Genomic DNA, 6351 nt, shown 5'->3' with positions numbered 1-6351 from the left:
AGAGGCACGTCCTACTCCACGTCCTGCTCTAATCTCACAGGCAGTACCAGGAAGGAAGGGTTGGTTTCACATTTGAAAATCAAGCGTTGTGAATTCCGCCCCCACCACCATTAGCAAACTAACAAAGAAAAACCAATGATTACCTTAGCAGATGCAGTAGATTCTGTCCCTCTGACAAAATCCACCATTCCACTCCCAGCAAATCTCTCAGCAAACTATGAAGAGAAGGGAATTTTCTCAAGCTGCAAAAGGGCGTCTGTGAGAAACTTATATGATGAACGACTGAATGCTCTGTCCCTAAAACTGAGAACAAGATGAGCTAATAAAAGAGCTCAGCAAAGTTGCAAGACACAAGTGAAGTGACGTGAAACCCGCTCAGTTGTGTCCGACTCTTTGTGACCCCATGGATATTCAGTCCATGGAATTCTCCAGGCCAGAATACGGGAGTGGGTAGCTGTTCCCTCCTCCAGGGGATCTTCCCAACCCAGGGATTGAAGCCAGGTCTCTGGCATTGCAGGAGGATTCTTTACCAGCTGAGCCACCAGGGAAGCCTGCAGGACACAATCTACATACAAAAACCCACTGAATTTCTATTTACGAGCACCAAAAGCTAGAAACAATCTCAATGTTCATCAGCAGGTGAACGGATGAACAATTATGGTAGATCATACAATGGAATACCACTCAACTATGAGAAGAGTGAACTACTGAGGCACCCAACAGCATGAATGACTGAATCTCAAGACAATTATGCTGAAAGAAAGCAAACCACCCAGAAGAGAGAGGATGAACTGTGTCATTCCATGTACTTAAAACTCAAGAAAATCCAATAATCTACAGGGACGGAAAGCAGACAGTAGTTTTTGCGGGAGAGAGGAATTTAAAAGGGCACAAGGAAATTTAGGCAGTGACTGGTATAGGCATTATTTGGCTTACTGTGTGCATGATCAAGAAGTAGGGAAACCCATTAGGCTGTTCAATGAAATAGTTGCTCTGACTCTTTGTGACCCCATGGACTGTAGCCTGCCAGGCTCCTTTGTCCATGTAATTCTCCAGTCAAGAATACTAGAGTGGGAAAAAAAAAAAAAAAAGAATACTAGAGTGGGTGGCCATTCCCTTCACCAGGAAATCTTTCTGACCCAGGGATCAAACATGGTCTCCTGAATTGCAGATGAATTCTCTACCGTCTGAGCCACCAGGGAAGAACTGGGTCATTCAGGTATGACCTAAATCAAATCCCTTATGATTATACAGTGGAGGTGACAAACAGATTCAAGGGATTAGATCTGGTAGACAGAGCGCCTGAAGAATTATGGATGGAGGTTTGTAACATTGTACAGAGACAGTGACCAAAACCATCTCAAAGAAAAAGAAATGCAAGAAGGCAAAATGGTCGTCTGAGGAGGCTTTACAAACAGCTGAGGAAAGAAGAGAAGTGAGGGAGAAAGGGAAAGATATACCCAACTGAATGCAGAATTCCAGAGAATAGCAAGGAGAGATAAGAAGGCCATCTTAAATGAAGAGTGCAAAGAAACAGAGGAAAACAACAGAAGAACACAAAGGACTAGAGACCTCTTTAAGAAAATTGGAGATATCGGGGAAAATTTCATGCAAGGATAGGCATGATAAAAGACAGAAACAGTAAGGACCTAACAGAAGCAGAAGAGATTAAGAAGAGGTGGTAAGAATACACAGAAGAGCTCCACAAAAGTAGTCTTAATGACCTGGATAGCCAGGATGGTGTGGTCACTCACTTAGAGCCAGACATCCTAGAGTGTAAAGTCAAGTGGGGCTTAGGAAGCATCACTACGAACAAAGCTAGTGGAGGTGATGGAATCCCAGCTGAGCTATTTCAAATCCTAAAAGATGCTGCTGTTAAAGTGCTGCACTCAACATGCCAGCAAATTTGGAAAACTCAGCAGTGGCCTCAGGACTGGAAAACGTCAGTTTTCATACGAATCCCAAAGGGCAATGCCAAAAAATGGTCAAACTTACCATACAATTGTGCTCATTTCACAAGCTACTAAGGTTATGCTCAAAATCCTTCAAGCTAGGGCTTCAGCAGTACATGAACAAAGAATTTCCAGATGTACTTGAATTTCCAAGCTGGGTTTAGAAAAGGCAGAGGAACCAGAGATCAAATTGCCAACATTCGTTGGATCACAGAGAAAGTAAGGGGATTCCAGAAAAACACCTACTTCTGCTTCATTGACTATGCTAAAAGCTTTGACTGTGTGGATCACAAAAAACTGGAAAATTCTGAGATGAGAATATACCAGACCACCCGGCCTGTCTCCTGAGAAACCTGTATGCAGGTCAAGAAGCAACAGTTAGACCCAGACATGGAATGACTGACTGTTCAAAATTAGGAAAGGAGTATGTCAAGGCATATATTGTCACCCTGCTTATTTAACTTATATGCAGAGTACATCATGCAAAATGCCAGGCTAGACAAATCATAAGCTGGAATCAAGATTGCCAGGAAAAACATCAACAACCTCAGATATGCAGATGATACCACTCTAATGGCAGAAAGTGATGAGGAACTAAAGAGCCTCTTGATGAGGGTGAGAGAGGAGAGTGAAAAAGCTGGCTGAAAACTCAGCATTCAAAAAACTAAGATCATGGCATCCAGTCCCATCAATTCAGGGCAAATTGAATGGAAAAAAGTGGAAACAGTGACAGATTTTCTTGCACTCCAAAATCACTGTGGACAGTGACTGCAGCCATGAAATTAAAGGACGCTTGCTGCTTGGAAGGAAAGCTATGTCTAGGTTTGACAAACCTAGACAGTGTATTAAAAAGCATAGATATCACTTTGTTGACAAAGGTCTGTAGAGTCAAAGCTATGGTTTTTCCAGCAGTCATGTACAGATGTTGAGAGTTGGACCATAAAGAAGGCTGAGCACCAAAGAATTGATGCTTTTGAATTGTGATGCAGAAGAAGACTTTTTTTTTTTTTTCATATGGATCACTTCATGAATTTGCATATCATCCTTGCACAGGGGCCATGTTAATCTTCTCTGCACTGTTCCAATTTTAGTATATGTGCTGCTGAAGTGAGCAAGAAGACTCTTGAGAGTCCCTTGGACTGCAAGGAGATCAAACCAGTTAGTCCTAAAGGAAATCAACCCTGTATATTCATTGGAAGGACTGATGCTGAATCTTAAGCTCCAACACTTTGGCCACCTGATACAAAAAACCAACTCATTGGAAAAGATCCTAATGCGGGGAAATACTGAAGGCAAAAGAGGAAGTGGGAGGCAGAGAATGAGATGGTTAGATACCATCATTGACTCAATGAACATGGATCTGAGCAAACTCCAGGAGACAGTGAAGGACAGGGGGCGCCTGGCATGCTTCAGTCCATGGGTTTGCAAAGAGTGGGACACACAACTTAGTGACCAAACAACAAGTGCATAATCAAAATTTAGCAAGTTGTGCACTTTTGTGTAGTTTATTGCATGTTAATTTTACCATAATAAACTCATTCTTTAAAAATTTCATATATATTGAAGGATGTAGAACAGGCAAAATCTAGAGCTAGAAAGTATAATAGAGGTTACCAGGGGATGGAGAGAGGGAGAAAGGAAGAGTTGTTTAATGTGTACAGAGTTTCTGTTTGAGATAATGAAAAAGTTCTGTAAATAGTGGTAATGGTTATGCAACATTGTAAATGTGCTTAATATCAATGAGCTGCACACTTAAAAATGTTTAAAATGATAGTTTTTAGGGATGCCCTGACAGTCCAGTAGTTAAGACTTTGACTTCCAATTCGGGATTGGGAGAGGGGGATACTAAAATCCTACAGGCCAGAAACCAGAACATAAACAACAGAGGCAATACTGTGACCAATTCAATAAAGACTTCAAAAATGATCCACATTAAAAAAAAAAAAACCTTTTAAAAAATGGTACATTTTATGGTGTGTGTATGTGTGTACTAGTCGCTCGGTCATGTCTGACTCTTTATGACCCCATGGATTGTATAGCCCACCAGGCCCCTCTGTCCATGATTTCTCCAGATAAGAATACTGGAGTGGGAAGCCACTCCCTTCTCTAGGGGATCTTTCCCGACTCAGGGGTCAAACCTGGGTCTCCTGCCTTGCAAGCAGATTCTTAACCATCTGAGCCAGCAAGGAAGCCCTATGTTATATATATTTTACCACAATTTAAAAAAGCAAAAACTAAAAAAATATTGCACATGTGCATTTTCGGAGAAAGAGGAGGGTTGTCTGCTTTTCTCAGCCTAAGGCAGAGAAAAGACAACTGTCTCCTCTCACAGGACAAGACTCTCATGATCCTTTCTTTGCTCCATGGAGCCAGGATCACCAAGGGGTCAGGCTCTCATCCCTGGAGTCCACCCCTCCCCTCACATGATTGACTAGCCTCAATGCCTTTGCACTTGCTGTTCCCTGAGCATAAAGCCCTCCCCCCATCCCCTGCCAGCCTAATTCTCTCTCCTCCCATTTCCCCTTCCCCTCACCCACACCCTCCCAGACACTTTCGCATGCTGCCCTGGACCCACAGAAGATCCAGTTTGCTCCAGCTGCTCTGTATGCCTTCCCTCCCCACCCCCTAACACGCGCACCCCACCCCCGCAGTGCCCCACTTCCTTTGACCTGATCACAGGGTCCTGAGTCAGGTGGGAGGTCACTGTCTCTGTTCTAGTTGGGAGGTCCTCAAAGTCTCAAACTTCTTCTATCTCTGTCTCCTAACTTCTCAATTCTGGTTAGGCACAGCATAGCCAATCAACTGCCAGGAGAGGCTGAGCCAGTCCCTTCTTTACCAATTCAGGAATGTCCCTAGTGGAGAACAATGGAGAAAACAGAAATCTGGGTGAACAGAGCAGCTTTGTTTTTCATTTTTTGGCTCATCACAGAGGATGGACTGTGGGGACTCGGGCAGGCTGAGCATGGTGCCAGGGAGCCTGGCTTTGGCTTCTCCTTACTAATTTGGGACCTAGAGAGCAAATCAGTTCCTTTCCATAGGCCTCACTTCATCCATCTGAAAAATGGAGTTTGAGAAACTCCTGTTTGAACTGAGTCAGGAAGGAGTGGTGGAAGGGAAATGGGGGTATTTGCAGAGGTCCCCGCTATGGGGAGTGTATTGGTCACACAAGGCCCAACTTCCCGCAAAGGTTTGGCCTCACACTTGTTGAGTTTGGGTTCAAGCCCTGCTCTAATAAGACCACTGGCAGGAACACAGGCCCTGGCGCACAGGCTCTGTTCTGGCTCATCATCAAACTTGCTTTGTTACACCTTCCAAGGGCAATGGGGCCTGTGTTTCCTAATAGCTATCATAGCTGTAGTTAAACAACTATGCGTTAGTAGTTTTGACTCTCCCACCCCTCTGGAACATAAGCCCCATTGAATTCCTAGCTCAGTGGCTGCCATGAAGAGAAGTCAATCACCGTGTTAATTTATTCATGCAGAGAGACCCGCAAGGGAGGCCTGGTCTGTCTTTGTAACAGGCATCAGTATCGCAGCTAAGGTAGAATCAGAGGCAGTCTCCTGTTCCCAAGCCACTGGGAACCGAGAGGTCGGGGGCCAGGAGGAATCAGTCGCCAACCTGCCCCCACCCCGCCCTCATCACACACATCAGTCTGACTCAGGACCCTCCCTGGTTCCACCACGACCCCTACTCTTGCCCACGCCCCCTGAAACTTGGAGGGGTCAGAGTTAAATCCTGCTCTACATGCGTTCCTGACCCAAGCCTCTCCCACGTGCCGCGGACTGGCACACGGAGACAAAAAGCTGCAAGCCCAGCGGGCGGGGAGGCCAGATCACAGAGCAGGCGGCCAAGGGAGAAGAAGGCGCGGAGGCCGCGAGGCTGGGACGGGCGGGGCTTCAAAACCCGCCTAACTGAGGAGAAACTGCTCAAAGAAAGGGTGGTTCTTAAAGAGCTTCCAGAAACGTCTGTTTCCGGAGGCGGGGCCCTCTCTCCACGGCACAGTGGTGGGCACCCTCGGGTTCCACCACCACCCCCACCTTTCCCTCAGCGCGCCTCAAACCCAAGCCGGCCTCGAGCCTAGCTAGGAGCCAGCCGGAACCTTCAGAGCGAGCGTGGCCTTGGTGGTAGACTTCCCGCTTCCAAAACTGTAAGCGACAAAACGTCGGCGGTGTGGGACGTGTCCGACCTGACGGCAGGTGCCCAGCTTTCTGTCGGTGCTCTGTCTTTCCCCCGTGTGCCCTGGGTTTACGTCACGTGCCCGGCCGGCTCCACGTCACGTGCCCTGCCTTTCCGTCACGTGCCTGGCAGTATGTCACGTGCCCTGGCTTTCCCTCACGTTCCCGGCTGTATGTCACGTGCCCTGGCTTTCCCTCACGTTCCCGGCTGTATGTCACGTGCC

At 46.4% G+C, this 6351-nt stretch overlaps 1 protein-coding gene and 1 non-coding gene across 4 annotated transcripts in view; both read right to left on the bottom strand.

Moving 5' to 3' along the window:
- The window catches only part of IL34 (interleukin 34), a 61249-nt gene that overhangs the window by 43979 nt on the left and 10919 nt on the right, over positions 1–6351 (bottom strand). For 2 of the 3 annotated variants that reach the window (XM_040253554.1, XM_040253551.1), the window contains exon 2: positions 144–303. The exons of the other annotated variant lie outside the window; for it this stretch is intronic. The gene's annotated coding sequence lies outside the window, so the exon portion shown is untranslated. The remainder of the gene's footprint in view (positions 1–143; positions 304–6351) is intronic. 3 annotated transcript variants of the gene reach the window in all.
- LOC120873382 lies at positions 2961–3067 on the bottom strand. Its single transcript, XR_005723455.1, has one exon. It is a non-coding gene; the product is annotated as a U6 spliceosomal RNA (small nuclear RNA).

Source organism: Oryx dammah, unplaced genomic scaffold, assembly GCF_014754425.2.
Source record: "Oryx dammah isolate SB20612 unplaced genomic scaffold, SCBI_Odam_1.1 HiC_scaffold_13, whole genome shotgun sequence".
Taxonomy (NCBI): domain Eukaryota; kingdom Metazoa; phylum Chordata; class Mammalia; order Artiodactyla; family Bovidae; genus Oryx; species Oryx dammah.
The sequence above is the reverse complement of the archived record's forward strand: the minus strand, read 5'-3'. Positions and strand labels throughout refer to the sequence as shown.